The sequence below is a fragment of the Oncorhynchus nerka genome, linkage group LG9b, assembly GCF_034236695.1.
Source record: "Oncorhynchus nerka isolate Pitt River linkage group LG9b, Oner_Uvic_2.0, whole genome shotgun sequence".
Taxonomy (NCBI): domain Eukaryota; kingdom Metazoa; phylum Chordata; class Actinopteri; order Salmoniformes; family Salmonidae; genus Oncorhynchus; species Oncorhynchus nerka.
Genome location: NC_088424.1, coordinates 39,227,871 through 39,244,730, shown reverse-complemented (window position 1 = coordinate 39,244,730; position 16,860 = coordinate 39,227,871). Strand labels below are relative to the sequence as shown.

General features: G+C 47.1%; 1 protein-coding gene across 1 annotated transcript in view; it reads left to right on the top strand.

The window, feature by feature from the left end:
- Positions 1-16,860, top strand: part of LOC115119460 (calmodulin-regulated spectrin-associated protein 2-like) — a 167,808-nt gene that overhangs the window by 27,530 nt on the left and 123,418 nt on the right.

The following is a 16,860-nucleotide window of genomic DNA, read 5'->3' as shown; positions in this document are numbered from 1 at the left end:
TCTCTTGCTCTCTCCCTCTCTTTCCTCTCTCTCCCGTCTCTTGCTCTCTCCCTCTCTTTCCTCTCTCTCCCTCTCTTCCTCTCTCCCCCTCTTTCCTCTCTCTCCCCCTTCCATCTCGCTCTCTCCCTCTCTTGCTCTCCCCCCTTCCATCTCTCTCTCTCCCTCTCTTGCGCTCTCCCTCTCTTTCCTCTCTCTCTCCCGTCTCTTGCTCTCTCCCTTTCTCTCCTCTCTCCCTCCTCTTTCATCTCTCTCTCTCCCTCTCTTGCTCTCTCCCTCTCTTTCCTCTCTCTCTCCCTTTCTCTCCTCTCTCCCTCCTCTTTCATCTCTCCCTCTCTTGCTCTCTCCCTCTCGTTCCTCTCTCTCTCCCGTCTCTTGCTCTCTCCCTCTCTTTCCTCTCTCTCTCCCTCTCTTGCGCTCTCTCCCTCTCTTTCCTCTCTCTCTCCCTCTCTTGCTCTCTCCCCCTCTCTTTCCTCTCTCTCTCCCTCTCTTGCTCTCTCCCCCTCTTCCATCTCTCTCTCCCTCTCTTGCTCTCTCCCCCTCTTTCCTCTCTCTCTTGCTCTCTCCCCCTTCCATCTCTCTCTCTCCCTCTCTTGCTCTCCCCCCTTCCATCTCTCTCTCGTCTCTTGCTCTCTCCCTCTATTTCCTCTCTCTCTCCCCCTCTTTCCTCTCTCTCCCCCTCTTTCCTCTCTCTCCCTCTCTTTCCTCTCTCTCTCCCTCTCTTGCTCTCTCCCTCTCTTTCCTCTCTCTCTCCCTCTTGCTCTCTCCCCCTCTCTCTAAGACATCTATAGAGGATAAAATGAAGTCTTTAGTTCAGTTTGTTGAAGATTGATCAATGGAAGTTGTTTTTTCACAGGTGTGATGACGGGGTGGGTTGGAGACGGGGGGACGGAACTTTGACGCAGTATCCACTGTGTGTGTGTGTGTATAATGAGCGTGCAGGGTCCAATGTTAACTTTTTTCTCACTGGCCCAAAACAGAATTTCTACTGGTGTAGGTTTTAAATGCATTGGGGTCGCACAGGGCCAACAGGTTAGCATGCTTTTCTCTTAATAGGCTACATTTGGTTATTATGATGTGTGTTAAAAAGCTGTTTACATTTACATTTAAGTCATTTAGCAGACGCTCTTATCATTACATTTACATTTAAGTCATTTAGCAGACGCTCTTATCATTACATTTACATTTAAGTCATTTAGCAGACGCTCTTATCATTACATTTACATTTAAGTCATTTAGCAGACGCTCTTATCATTACATTTACATTTAAGTCATTTAGCAGACGCTCTTATCATTACATTTACAATTAAGTCATTTAGCAGACGCTCTTATCATTACATTTACATTTAAGTCATTTAGCAGACGCTCTTATCATTACATTTACATTTAAGTCATTTAGCAGACGCTCTTATCATTACATTTACATTTAAGTCATTTAGCAGACGCTCTTATCATTACATTTACATTTAAGTCATTTAGCAGACGCTCTTATCATTACATTTACATTTAAGTCATTTAGCAGACGCTCTTATCATTACATTTACATTTAAGTCATTTAGCAGACGCTCTTATCATTACATTTACATTTAAGTCATTTAGCAGACGCTCTTATCATTACATTTACATTTAAGTCATTTAGCAGACGCTCTTATCATTACATTTACATTTAAGTCATTTAGCAGACGCTCTTATCATTACATTTACATTTAAGTCATTTAGCAGACGCTCTTATCATTACATTTACATTTAAGTCATTTAGCAGACGCTCTTATCATTACATTTACATTTAAGTCATTTAGCAGACGCTCTTATCATTACATTTACATTTAAGTCATTTAGCAGACGCTCTTATCATTACATTTACATTTAAGTCATTTAACAGACGCTCTTATCATTACATTTACATTTAAGTCATTTAGCAGACGCTCTTATCATTACATTTACATTTAAGTCATTTAGCAGACGCTCTTATCATTACATTTAGATTTAAGTCATTTAGCAGACGCTCTTATCATTACATTTACATTTAAGTCATTTAGCAGACGCTCTTATCATTACATTTACATTTAAGTCATTTAGCAGACGCTCTTATCATTACATTTACATTTAAGTCATTTAGCAGACGCTCTTATCATTACATTTACATTTAAGTCATTTAGCAGACGCTCTTATCATTACATTTACATTTAAGTCATTTAGCAGACGCTCTTATCCAGAGCGACTTACAAATTGGTGCTTTCACCTTATGACATCCAGTGGAACAGCCACTTTACAATAGTGCATCTAGGTCTTTTAAGGGGGGTGAGAAGGATTACTTTATCCTATCCTAGGTATTCCTTAAAGAGGTGGGGTTTCAGGTGTCTCCGGAAGGTGGTGATTGACTCCGCTGTCCTGGCGTCGTGAGGGAGTTTGTTCCACCATTGGGGGGCCAGAGCAGCGAACAGTTTTGACTGGGCTGAGCGGGAACTGTACTTCCTCAGTGGTAGGGAGGCGAGCAGGCCAGAGGTGGATGAACGCAGTGCCCTTGTTTGGGTGTAGGGCCTGATCAGAGCCTGGAGGTACTGAGGTGCCGTTCCCCTCACAGCTCCGTAGGCAAGCACCATGGTCTTGTAGCGGATGCGAGCTTCAACTGGAAGCCAGTGGAGAGAGCGGAGGAGCGGGGTGACGTGAGAGAACTTGGGAAGGTTGAACACCAGACGGGCTGCGGCGTTCTGGATGAGTTGTAGGGGTTTAATGGCACAGGCAGGGAGCCCAGCCAACAGCGAGTTGCAGTAATCCAGACGGGAGATGACAAGTGCCTGGATTAGGACCTGCGCCGCTTCCTGTGTGAGGCAGGGTCGTACTCTGCGGATGTTGTAGAGCATGAACCTACAGGAACGGGCCACCGCCTTGATGTTATTTGAGAACGACAGGGTGTTGTCCAGGATCACGCCAAGGTTCTTAGCGCTCTGGGACGAGGACACAATGGAGTTGTCAACCGTGATGGCGAGATCATGGAACGGGCAGTCCTTCCCCGGGAGGAAGAGCAGCTCCGTCTTGCCGAGGTTCAGCTTGAGGTGATGATCCGTCATCCACACTGATATGTCTGCCAGACATGCAGAGATGCGATTCGCCACCTGGTCGTCAGAAGGGGGAAAGGAGAAGATTAATTGTGTGTCGTCTGCATAGCAATGATAGGAGAGACCATGTGAGGTTATGACAGAGCCAAGTGACTTGGTGTATAGCGAGAATAGGAGAGGGCCTAGAACAGAGCCCTGGGGGACACCAGTGGTGAGAGCACGTGGTGATAGAATATAAGTATACTCTATTCTCTAGAATTGTATTAATTGCATACATTTTGGTTTCTAAAGTACAGTGGATATCATTTCGAGAATATAAATGTACATCTAAAAATAAGACGCTGCCTCTTTAAGACAAATGTTCCTAAAGAGAGATCGTCATGGCTGTATGCTGGCTACAAGACCAATGTTCCTAAAGAGAGATCGTCATGGCTGTATGCTGGCTACAAGACCAATGTTCCTAAAGAGAGATCGTCATGGCTGTATGCTGGCTACAAGACCAATGTTCCTAAAGAGAGATCGTCATGGCTGTATGCTGGCTACAAGACCAATGTTCCTAAAGAGAGATCGTCATGGCTGTATGCTGGCTACAAGACCAATGTTCCTAAAGAGAGATCGTCATGGCTGTATGCTGGCTACAAGACCAATGTTCCTAAAGAGAGATCGTCATGGCTGATACAAGACCAATGCTAGCTGTCTTTATTGATCTTTCTTTTAGCAGACTATCAACAGTAGCCAGCGTATTGCTAGCATGTTCTCTATTGACGGTTTCCTTTTGTAAATCACTTTCCCTAAAATAAATAAGCTCAGCAAGTAGATTGATGGTTCTTTTTGCTCAGGATGTGAATATGTGGCTGTGTGAACATATCAACGTCTGTACTGCTCAAGTGCTGGTGAAGTTGGGACTCGTGGGGGCATAGTAATGCTTGAATGAACGGCCAATCCTATTGCTGAAATACAAATAGCATGTCTTTGCCGTGTGTAGTCTTCTGTGTTGTTTTCCTATGGTAGACTGCGACGGAGCAAGTCAATGTTGAACTGGAATACAAAAATGCGCGGAAAAGTTACTGGCCCAGTCGAGAACCACTGGAGAGACAGGTTTTTACTGGCCCCGGGCCAGCGGGCCATCGTTAGTGTTGGTCGCTGGGGTGTAACAGGGAATTGACCTTAATTGGCGACAAAGCCTACAGCCAGTTAATTTACTAGCCTGTATATCCTCCCTGACACACACACACACACACACACACACTATATACAAGCCCACACCTCTTTGTCCTTTAAACATGCACAATCTCTTCAGGATAGGCAGCTGCAGAGTGTAGCTCCCCATAGGAGTTGAGACAGTGTGTCTATGTACACTCAGCAGTCTGTGTAGTTTAGTGCAGATACGTGGTTGTTGCTGTGTTGGGTTTATGATGACCTCATGGTTTTTCACACACCGCTACTTGGCCTGGGTCCAGGTCAGGAGGAGGGTTGAAGATGACAGCAGGAGGAGGGAGTGCAGTGGGGGAGCGGGGAAGAACGACAAGGACTGTTTATAGAGGAGAGGAAAGGTGGTGGGGACCATCTTATGGTATCAGAGGAGGAGAGGAGGTGGGGACCATCTTATGGTATCAGAGGAGGAGAGGAGGTGGGGACCATCTTATGGTATCAGAGGAGGAGAGGAGGTGGGGACCATCTTATGGTATCAGAGGAGGAGAGGAGGTGGGGACCATCTTATGGTATCAGAGGAGGAGAGGTGGTGGGGACCATCTTATGGTATCAGAGGAGGAGAGGTGGTGGGGACCATCTTATGGTATCAGAGGAGGAGAGGAGGGGGAATATATCTGTAGGAAGAAGAGAAGAGAGGGAATATATCTGTAGGAAGAAGAGAAGAGAGGGAATATATCTGTAGGAAGAAGAGAAGAGAGGGAATATATCTGTAGGAAGAAGAGGAGGGAATATATCTGTAGGAAGAAGAGAAGAGGGAATATATCTGTAGGAAGAAGAGAAGAGGGAATATATCTGTAGGAAGAAGAGAAGAGGGAATATATCTGTAGGAAGAAGAGAAGAGAGGGAATATATCTGTAGGAAGAAGAGAAGAGGGAATATATCTGTAGGAAGAAGAGAAGAGGGAATATATCTGTAGGAAGAAGCGAAGAGGGAATATATCTGTAGGAAGAAGAGAAGATGGAAGATATCTGTAGGAAGAAGAGAAGAGAGGGAATATATCTGTAGGAAGAAGAGAAGAGAGGGAATATATCTGTAGGAAGAAGAGAAGAGAGGGAATATATCTGTAGGAAGAAGAGAAGAGGGAATATATCTGTAGGAAGAAGAGAAGAGAGGGAATATATCTATAGGAAGAAGAGAAGAGGGGGAATATATCTGTAGGAAGAAGAGAAGAGGGAATATATCTATAGGAAGAAGAGAAGAGGGAATATATCTGTAGGAAGAAGAGAAGATGGAATATATCTGTAGGAAGAAGAGAAGAGGGAATATATCTGTAGGAAGAAGAGAAAAGGGAATATATCTGTAGGAAGAAGAGAAGATGGAATATATCTGTAGGAAGAAGAGAAAAGGGAATATATCTGTAGGAAGAAGAGAAGAGGGAATATGTCTGTAGGAAGAAGAGAAGATGGAATATATCTGTAGGAAGAAGAGAAGAGAGGGAATATATCTGTAGGAAGAAGAGAAGAGGGAATATATATGTAGGAAGAAGAGAAGAGGGAATATATCTGTAGGAAGAAGAGAAGAGAGGGAATATATCTGTAGGAAGAAGAGAAGAGAGGGAATATATCTGTAGGAAGAAGAGAAGAGGGAATATATCTGTAGGAAGAAGAGAAGAGAGGGAATATATCTAGAGGAAGAAGAGAAGAGGGAATATATCTGTAGGAAGAAGAGAAGAGGGAATATATCTGTAGGAAGAAGAGAAGAGAGGGAATATATATGTAGGAAGAAGAGAAGAGGGAATATATCTGTAGGAAGAAGAGAAGAGGGAATATATCTGTAGGAAGAAGAGAAGAGAGAATATATCTGTAGGAAGAAGAGAAGAGAGAATATATCTGTAGGAAGAAGAGAAGAGGGAATATATCTGTAGGAAGAAGAGAAGAGAGGGAATATATCTGTAGGAAGAAGAGATGAGAGGGAATATATCTGTAGGAAGAAGAGATGAGAGGGAATATATCTGTAGGAAGAAGAGAAGAGGGAATATATCTGTAGGAAGAAGAGAAGAGAGGGAATATATATGTAGGAAGAAGAGAAGAGGGAATATTCTGTAGGAAGAAGAGAAGAGGGAATATATCTGTAGGAAGAAGAGAAGAGGGAATATATCTGTAGGAAGAAGAGAAAGAGGAATATATCTGTAGAAGAAGAGAAGAGGGAATATATCTGTAGGAAGAAGAGAAGAGAGGGAATATATCTGTAGGAAGAAGAGAGAGGGAATATATCTGTAGGAAGAAGAGGAGGGAATATATCTGTAGGAAGAAGAGAAGAGGGAATATATCTGTAGGAAGAAGAGAAGAATATAATCTGTAGGAAGAAAGAGGGGAATATATCTGTAGGAAGAAGAGAAGAGAGGGAATATATCTGTAGGAAGAAGAGAAGAGGGAATATATCTGTAGGAAGAAGAGAAGAGGGAATATATCTGTAGGAAGAAGAGAGAGGGAATATATCTGTAGGAAGAAGAGAAGAGGGAATATATCTGTAGGAAGAAAGAAGAGAGGGAATATATCTGTAGGAAGAAGAGAAGAGGGAATATATCTGTAGGAAGAAGAGAAGAGAGGGAATATATCTGTAGGAAAGAAGAGAGAGGGAATATATCTGTAGGAAGAAGAGAAGAGAGGGAATATATCTGTAGGAAGAAGAGAAGAGGGGGATCTGTAGGAAGAAGAGAAGAGGGAATATATCTGTAGGAAGAAGAGAAGAGGGAATATATCTGTAGGAAGAAGGAAAGGGAATATATCTGTAGGAAGAAGAGAGGGAATATATCTGTAGGAAGAAGAGAAGAGGGAATATATCTGTAGGAAGAAGAGAAGAGGGAATATATCTGTAGGAAGAAGAGAAGAGGGAATATATCTGTAGGAAGAAGAGAAGAGGGAATATATCTGTAGGAAGAAGAGAAGAGGGAATATATCTGTAGGAAGAAGAGAAGGGAATATATCTGTAGGAAGAAGAGAAGAGGGAATATATCTGTAGGAAGAAGAGAAAGAGGGAATATATCTGTAGGAAGAAGAGAAGAGAGGGAATATATCTGTAGGAAGAAGAGAAGAAGGGAATATATCTGTAGGAAGAAGAGAAGAGGGAATATATCTGTAGGAAGAAGAGAGAGAGGGAATATATCTGTAGGAAGAAGAGAAGAGGGAATATATCTGTAGGAAGAAGAGAAGAGGGAATATATCTGTAGGAAGAAGAGAAGAGGGAATATATCTGTAGGAAGAAGAGAAGAGGGAATATATCTGTAGGAAGAAGAGAAGAGGGAATATATCTGTAGGAAGAAGAGAAGAGAGAATATATCTGTAGGAAGAAGAGAAGAGAGAATATATCTGTAGGAAGAAGAGAAGAGGGAATATATCTGTAGGAAGAAGAGATGAGAGGGAATATATCTGTAGGAAGAAGAGATGAGAGGGAATATATCTGTAGGAAGAAGAGAAGAGGGAATATATCTGTAGGAAGAAGAGAAGAGAGGGAATATATATGTAGGAAGAAGAGAAGAGGGAATATTCTGTAGGAAGAAGAGAAGAGGGAATATATCTGTAGGAAGAAGAGAAGAGGGAATATATCTGTAGGAAGAAGAGAAGAGAGGGAATATATCTGTAGGAAGAAGAGAAGAGAGGGAATATATCGGTAGGAAGAAGAGAAGAGGGAATATATCTGTAGGAAGAAGAGAAGAGAGGGAATATATCTAGAGGAAGAAGAGAAGAGGGAATATATCTGTAGGAAGAAGAGAAGAGGGAATATATCTGTAGGAAGAAGAGAAGAGAGGGAATATATATGTAGGAAGAAGAGAAGAGGGAATATATCTGTAGGAAGAAGAGAAGAGAGAATATATCTGTAGGAAGAAGAGAAGAGGGAATATATCTGTAGGAAGAAGAGAAGAGAGGGAATATATCTGTAGGAAGAAGAGATGAGAGGGAATATATCTGTAGGAAGAAGAGATGAGAGGGAATATATCTGTAGGAAGAAGAGAAGAGGGAATATATCTGTAGGAAGAAGAGAAGTGAGGGAATATATATGTAGGAAGAAGAGAAGAGGGTATAGGAAGAAGAGAAGAGAGGGAATATAAGGAAGAAGAGAAGAGGGAATATATCTGTAGAGGGAAGAAGAGGAAGAAGAGGGAATAGGAGGAGGAGAGGAAAGGGGGAATGGGTATGTGGTATAGGAGGAGGAGAGGAAAGGGGGAATGGGTATGTGGTATAGGAGGATGAGAGGAAAGGGGGAATGGGTATGTGGTATAGGAGGAGGAGAGGAAAGGGGGAATGGGTATGTGGTATAGGAGGAGAGGAAAGGGGAATGGGTATGTGGTATAGGAGGAGGAGAGGAAAGGGGGAATGGGTATGTGGTATAGGAGGAGGAGAGGAAAGGGGGAATGGGTATGTGGTATAGGAGGAGGAGAGGAAAGGGGAATGGGTATGTGGTATAGGAGGAGGAGAGGAAAGGGGAATGGGTATGTGGTATAGGAGGAGGAGAGGAAAGGGGGAATGGGTATGTGGTATAGGAGGAGGAGAGGAAAGGAGGAATGGGTATGTGGTATAGGAGGAGAGGAAAGGGGGAATGGGATGTGGTATAGGAGAAGAGGAAAGGGGGAATGGGTATGTGGTATAGGAGGAGGAGAGGAAAGGGGGAATGGGTATGTGGTATAGGAGGAGGAGAGGAAAGGGGGAATGGGTATGTGGTATAGGAGGAGGAGAGGAAAGGGGAATGGGTATGTGGTATAGGAGGAGGAGAGGAAAGGGGAATGGGTATGTGGTATAGGAGGAGGAGAGGAAAGGAGGAATGGGTATGGTATAGGAGGAGGAGGAAAGGGGGAATGGGTATGTGGTATAGGAGAAGAGGAAAGGGGGATGGGTATGTGGTATAGGAGGAGGAGAGGAAAGGGGGAATGGGTATGTGGTATAGGAGGAGGAGAGGAAAGGGGAATGGGTATGTGGTATAGGAGGAGGAGAGGAAAGGGGGAATGGGTATGTGGTATAGGAGGAGGAGAGGAAAGGGGAATGGGTATGGTATAGGAAGAGGAGGAGGAAAGGGGAATGGGTATGTGGTATAGGAGGAGAGGAAAGGGAATGGGTATGTGGTAGGAGGAGAGGAAAGGGGGAATGGGTATGTGGTATAGGAGGAGAGGAAAGGGGGAATGGGTATGTGGTATAGGAGGAGAGGAAAGGGGGAATGGGTATGTGGTATAGGAGGAGGAGAGGAAAGGGGAATGGGTATGTGGTATAGGAGGAGGAGAGGAAAGGGGGAATGGGTATGTGGTATAGGAGGAGGAGAGGAAAGGGGAATGGGTATGTGGTATAGGAGGAGAGGAAAGGGGGAATGGGTATGTGGTATAGGGAGGGAGGAAAGGGGGAATGGGTATGTGGTATAGGAGGAGAGGAAAGGGGGAATGGGTATGTGGTATAGGAGGAGGAGAGGAAAGGGGAATGGGTATGTGGTATAGGAGGAGGAGAGGAAAGGGGGAATGGGTATGTGGTATATGAGGAGGAGAGGAAAGGGGGAATGGGTATGTGGTATAGGAGGAGGAGAGGGGGATGGGTATGTGGTATAGGAGGAGGAGAGGAAAGGGAATGGGTATGTGGTATAGGAGTAGAGGAAAGGGGAATGGGTATGTGGTATAGGAGGGGAGGGGAATGGGTATGTGGTATAGGAGGAGGAGAGGAAAGGGGGAATGGGTATGTGGTATAGGAGGAGGAGAGGAAAGGGGAATGGGTATGTGGTATAGGAGGAGGAGAGGAAAGGGGGAATGGGTATGTGGTATAGGAGGAGGAGAGGAAAGGGGGAATGGGTATGTGGTATAGGAGGAAGAGAGGAAAGGGGGAATGGGTATGTGGTATAGGAGGAGGAGAGGGAATGGGTATGTGGTATAGGAGGAGAGGAATGTGGTATAGGAGGAGAGGAAAGGGGGAATGGGTATGTGGTATAGGAGGAGAGCAATGTGGTATAGGAGGAGAGGAAAGGGGAATGGGTATGTGGTATAGGAGGAGGAGAGGGGGATGGGTATGTGGTATAGGAGGAGGAGAGGAAAGGGAATGGGTATGTGGTATAGGAGGAGAGGAAAGGGGGAATGGGTATGTGGTATAGGAGGAGAGGAAAGGGGGAATGGGTATGTGGTATAGGAGGAGAGGAAAGGGGGAATGGGTATGTGGTATAGGAGGAGGAGAGGAAAGGGGGAATGGGTATGTGGTATAGGAGGAGGAGAGGAAAGGGAATGGGTATGTGGTATAGGAGGAGAGGAAAGGGGGAATGGGTATGTGGTATAGGAGGAGGAGAGGAAAGGGGGAATGGGTATGTGGTATAGGAGGAGGAGAGGAAAGGGGAATGGGTATGTGGTATAGGAGGAGGAGAGGAAAGGGGGAATGGGTATGTGGTATAGGAGGAGGAGAGGAAAGGGGAATGGGTATGTGGTATAGGAGGAGAGGAAAGGGGGAATGGGTATGTGGTATAGGAGGAGGAGAGGAAAGGGGGAATGGGTATGTGGTATAGGAGGAGGAGAGGAAAGGGGAATGGGTATGTGGTATAGGAGGAGGAGAGGAAAGGGGGAATGGGTATGTGGTATAGGAGGAGGAGAGGAAAGGGGGAATGGGTATGTGGTATAGGAGGAGGAGAGGAAAGGGGGAATGGGTATGTGGTATAGGAGGAGGAGAGGAAAGGGGGAATGGGTATGTGGTATAGGAGGAGGAGAGGAAAGGGGGAATGGGTATGTGGTATAGGAGGAGGAGAGGAAAGGGGGAATGGGTATGTGGTATAGGAGGAGGAGAGGAAAGGGGGAATGGGTATGTGGTATAGGAGGAGGAGAGGGAATGGGTATGTGGTATAGGAGGAGAGGAATGTGGTATAGGAGGAGAGGAAAGGGGGAATGGGTATGTGGTATAGGAGGAGAGGAATGTGGTATAGGAGGAGAGGAAAGGGGGAATGGGTATGTGGTATAGGAGGAGGAGAGGGGGATGGGTATGTGGTATAGGAGGAGGAGAGGAGTGGGGATGGGTATGTGGTATAGGAGGAGGAGAGGAAAGGGGAATGGGTATGTGGTATAGGAGTAGAGGAAAGGGGAATGGGTATGTGGTATAGGAGTAGAGGAAAGGGGGAATGGGTATGTGGTATAGGAGGAGGAGAGGGAATGGGTATGTGGTATAGGAGGAGGAGAGGAAAGGGGGAATGGGTATGTGGTATAGGAGGAGGAGAGGAAAGGGGGAATGGGTATGTGGTATAGGAGGAGGAGAGGGAATGGGTATGTGGTATAGGAGGAGAGGAATGTGGTATAGGAGGAGAGGAAAGGGGGAATGGGTATGTGGTATAGGAGGAGAGGAATGTGGTATAGGAGGAGGGGGAATGGGTATGTGGTATAGGAGGAGGAGAGGGGGATGGGTATGTGGTATAGGAGGAGGAGAGGAAAGGGGAATGGGTATGTGGTATAGGAGGAGGAGAGGGGGGGATGGGTATGTGGTATAGGAGGAGGAGAGGAAAGGGAATGGGTATGTGGTATAGGAGTAGAGGAAAGGGGAATGGGTATGTGGTATAGGAGTAGAGGAAAGGGGGAATGGGTATGTGGTATAGGAGGAGGAGAGGGAATGGGTATGTGGTATAGGAGGAGGAGAGGAAAGGGGGAATGGGTATGTGGTATAGGAGGAGGAGAGGAAAGGGGGAATGGGTATGTGGTATAGGAGGAGGAGAGGGAATGGGTATGTGGTATAGGAGGAGAGGAATGTGGTATAGGAGGAGAGGAAAGGGGGAATGGGTATGTGGTATAGGAGGAGAGGAATGTGGTATAGGAGGAGGGGGAATGGGTATGTGGTATAGGAGGAGGAGAGGGGGATGGGTATGTGGTATAGGAGGAGGAGAGGAAAGGGGAATGGGTATGTGGTATAGGAGGAGGAGAGGAAAGGGGGAATGGGTATGTGGTATAGGAGGAGGAGAGGTAAGGGGAATGGGTATGTGGTATAGGAGGAGGAGAGGAAAGGGGGAATGGGTATGTGGTATAGGAGGAGAGGAAAGGGGGAATGGGTATGTGGTATAGGAGGAGAGGAAAGGGGGAATGGGTATGTGGTATAGGAGGAGGAGAGGAAAGGGGGAATGGGTATGTGGTATAGGAGGAGAGGAAAGGGGGAATGGGTATGTGGTATAGGAGGAGGAGAGGAAAGGGAATGGGTATGTGGTATAGGAGGAGAGGAAAGGGGGAATGGGTATGTGGTATAGGAGGAGGAGAGGAAAGGGGGAATGGGTATGTGGTATAGGAGGAGGAGAGGAATGTGGTATAGGAGGAGGAGAGGAATGTGGTATAGGAGGAGAGGAAAGGGGGAATGGGTATGTGGTATAGGAGGAGGAGAGGAAAGGGGAATGGGTATGTGGTATAGGAGGAGAGGAAAGGGGAATGGGTATGTGGTATAGGAGGAGAGGAATGTGGTATAGGAGGAGAGGAAGGGGAATGGGTATGTGGTATAGGAGGAGGAGAGGGGGATGGGTATGTGGTATAGGAGGAGGAGAGGAAAGGGGAATGGGTATGTGGTATAGGAGGAGGAGAGGAAAGGGGGAATGGGTATGTGGTATAGGAGGAGGAGAGGAAAGGGGGAATGGGTATGTGGTATAGGAGGAGAGGAAAGGGGGAATGGGTATGTGGTATAGGAGGAGAGGAAAGGGGAATGGGTATGTGGTATAGGAGGAGAGGAAAGGGGGAATGGGTATGTGGTATAGGAGGAGGAGAGGAAAGGGGGAATGGGTATGTGGTATAGGAGGAGAGGAAAGGGGGAATGGGTATGTGGTATAGGAGGAGGAGAGGAAAGGGGAATGGGTATGTGGTATAGGAGGAGAGGAAAGGGGAATGGGTATGTGGTATAGGAGGAGGAGAGGAAAGGGGGAATGGGTATGTGGTATAGGAGGAGGAGAGGAAAGGGGGAATGGGTATGTGGTATAGGAGGAGGAGAGGAATGTGGTATAGGAGGAGGAGAGGAATGTGGTATAGGAGGAGAGGAAAGGGGGAATGGGTATGTGGTATAGGAGGAGGAGAGGAAAGGGGAATGGGTATGTGGTATAGGAGGAGAGGAAAGGGGAATGGGTATGTGGTATAGGAGGAGAGGAATGTGGTATAGGAGGAGAGGAAAGGGGAATGGGTATGTGGTATAGGAGGAGGAGAGGGGGATGGGTATGTGGTATAGGAGGAGGAGAGGAAAGGGGAATGGGTATGTGGTATAGGAGGAGGAGAGGAAAGGGGGAATGGGTATGTGGTATAGGAGGAGGAGAGGAAAGGGGGAATGGGTATGTGGTATAGGAGGAGGAGAGGAAAGGGGGAATGGGTATGTGGTATAGGAGGAGAGGAAAGGGGGAATGGGTATGTGGTATAGGAGGAGAGGAATGTGGTATAGGAGGAGAGGAAAGGGGAATGGGTATGTGGTATAGGAGGAGGAGAGGGGGATGGGTATGTGGTATAGGAGGAGGAGAGGAAAGGGGGAATGGGTATGTGGTATAGGAGGAGGAGAGGAAAGGGGGAATGGGTATGTGGTATAGGAGTAGGAGAGGTAAGGGGGAATGGGTATGTGGTATAGGAGGAGGAGAGGAAAGGGGGAATGGGTATGTGGTATAGGAGGAGAGGAAAGGGGGAATGGGTATGTGGTATAGGAGGAGAGGAAAGGGGGAATGGGTATGTGGTATAGGAGGAGGAGAGGAAAGGGGGAATGGGTATGTGGTATAGGAGGAGGAGAGGAAAGGGGGAATGGGTATGTGGTATAGGAGGAGGAGAGGAAAGGGGAATGGGTATGTGGTATAGGAGGAGAGGAAAGGGGGAATGGGTATGTGGTATAGGAGGAGGAGAGGAAAGGGGGAATGGGTATGTGGTATAGGAGGAGGAGAGGAAAGGGGGAATGGGTATGTGGTATAGGAGGAGGAGAGGAAAGGGGGAAATATAGGAGGAGGAGAGGAAAGGGGGTATGTGGTATAGGAGGAGGAGAGGAAAGGGGGAATGGGTATGTGGTATAGGAGGAGGAGAGGAAAGGGGGAATGGGTATGTGGTATAGGAGGAGGAGAGGAAAGGGGGAATGGGTATGTGGTATAGGAGGAGGAGAGGAAAGGGGAATGGGTATGTGGTATAGGAGGAGGAAAGGGGAGAGGAAGGAGGGGAAGGGGAATGTGGTATAGGAGGAGGAGAGGAAAGGGGAATGGGTATGTGGTATAGGAGGAGGAGAGGAAAGGGGGAATGGGTATGTGGTATAGGAGGAGGAGAGGAAAGGGGGAATGGGTATGTGGTATAGGAGGAGGAGAGGAAAGGGGGAATGGGTATGTGGTATAGGAGGAGGAGAGGAAAGGGGGAATGGGTATGTGGTATAGGAGGAGGAGAGGAAAGGGGGAATGGGTATGTGGTATAGGAGGAGGAGAGGGAATGGGTATGTGGTATAGGAGGAGAGGAATGTGGTATAGGAGGAGAGGAAAGGGGGAATGGGTATGTGGTATAGGAGGAGAGGAATGTGGTATAGGAGGAGAGGAAAGGGGGAATGGGTATGTGGTATAGGAGGAGGAGAGGGGGATGGGTATGTGGTATAGGAGGAGGAGAGGAGGGGGATGGGTATGTGGTATAGGAGGAGGAGAGGAAAGGGGAATGGGTATGTGGTATAGGAGTAGAGGAAAGGGGGAATGGGTATGTGGTATAGGAGGAGGAGAGGGAATGGGTATGTGGTATAGGAGGAGGAGAGGAAAGGGGGAATGGGTATGTGGTATAGGAGGAGGAGAGGAAAGGGGGAATGGGTATGTGGTATAGGAGGAGGAGAGGGAATGGGTATGTGGTATAGGAGGAGAGGAAAGGGGGAATGGGTATGTGGTATAGGAGGAGAGGAATGTGGTATAGGAGGAGAGGAAAGGGGGAATGGGTATGTGGTATAGGAGGAGGAGAGGGGGATGGGTATGTGGTATAGGAGGAGAGAGAGGGGGATGGGTATGTGGTATAGGAGGAGGAGAGGAAAGGGGAATGGGTATGTGGTATAGGAGGAGGAGAGGAAAGGGGGAATGGGTATGTGGTATAGGAGGAGGAGGAGAGGAAAGGGGAATGGGTATGTGGTATAGGAGGAGAGGAAAGGGGGAATGGGTATGTGGTATAGGAGGAGGAGAGGAAAGGGGAATGGGTATGTGGTATAGGAGGAGAGGAAAGGGGGAATGGGTATGTGGTATAGGAGGAGGAGAGAAAGGGAATGGGGGAATGGGTATGTGGTATAGGAGGAGGAGAGGAAAGGGGGAATGGGTATGTGGTATAGGAGGAGGAGAGGAAAGGGGGAATGGGTATGTGGTATAGGAGGAGAGAGGGGGAATGGGTGGTATAGGAGGAGGAGAGGAATGTGGTATAGGAGGAGAGGAAAGGGGGAATGGGTATGTGGTATAGGAGGAGGAGAGGAAAGGGGGAATGGGTATGTGGTATAGGAGGAGAGGAAAGGGGAATGGGTATGTGGTATAGGAGGAGGAGAGGAAAGGGGGAATGGGTATGTGGTATAGGAGGAGGAGAGGAAAGGGGGAATGGGTATGTGGTATAGGAGGAGGAGAGGAAAGGGGAGGAAAGGGGGAATGGGTATGTGGTATAGGAGGAGAGGAAAGGGGGAATGGGTATGTGGTATAGGAGGAGGAGAGGAAAGGGGGAATGGGTATGTGGTATAGGAGGAGAGGAAAGGGGGAATGGGTATGTGGTATAGGAGGAGGAGAGGAAAGGGGGAATGGGTATGTGGTATAGGAGGAGGAGAGGAAAGGGGGAATGGGTATGTGGTATAGGAGGAGGAGAGGAAAGGGGGAATGGGTATGTGGTATAGGAGGAGGAGAGGAAAGGGGGAATGGGTATGTGGTATAGGAGGAGGAGAGGAAAGGGGGAATGGGTATGTGGTATAGGAGGAGGAGAGGAAAGGGGGAATGGGTATGTGGTATAGGAGGAGGAGAGGAAAGGGGGAATGGGTATGTGGTATAGGAAGAGGAGAGGAAAGGGGGAATGGGTATGTGGTATAGGAAGAGGAGAGGAAAGGGGGAATGGGTATGTGGTATAGGAGGAGGAGAGGAAAGGGGAATGGGTATGTGGTATAGGAGGAGGAGAGGAAAGGGGGAATGGGTATGTGGTATAGGAGGAGGAGAGGAAAGGGGGAATGGGTATGGTATAGGAAGAGGAGAGGAAAGGGGGAATGGGTATGTGGTATAGGAGGAGGAGAGGAAAGGGGAATGGGTATGTGGTATAGGAGGAGGAGAGGAAAGGGGGAATGGGTATGTGGTATAGGAGGAGGAGAGGAAAGGGGGAATGGGTATGTGGTATAGGAGGAGGAGAGGAAAGGGGGAATGGGTATGTGGTATAGGAGGAGGAGAGGAAAGGGGGAATGGGTATGTGGTATAGGAGGAGGAGAGGAAAGGGGGAATGGGTATGTGGTATAGGAGGAGGAGAGGAAAGGGGGAATGGGTATGTGGTATAGGAGGAGGAGAGGAAAGGGGGAATGGGTATGTGGTATAGGAGGAGGAGAGGAAAGGGGAATGGGTATGTGGTATAGGAAGAGGAGAGGAAAGGGGAATGGGTATGTGGTATAGGAAGAGGAGAGGAAAGGGGAATGGGTATGTGGTATAGGAGGAGGAGAGGAAAGGGGGAATGGGTATGTGGTATAGGAGGAGGAGA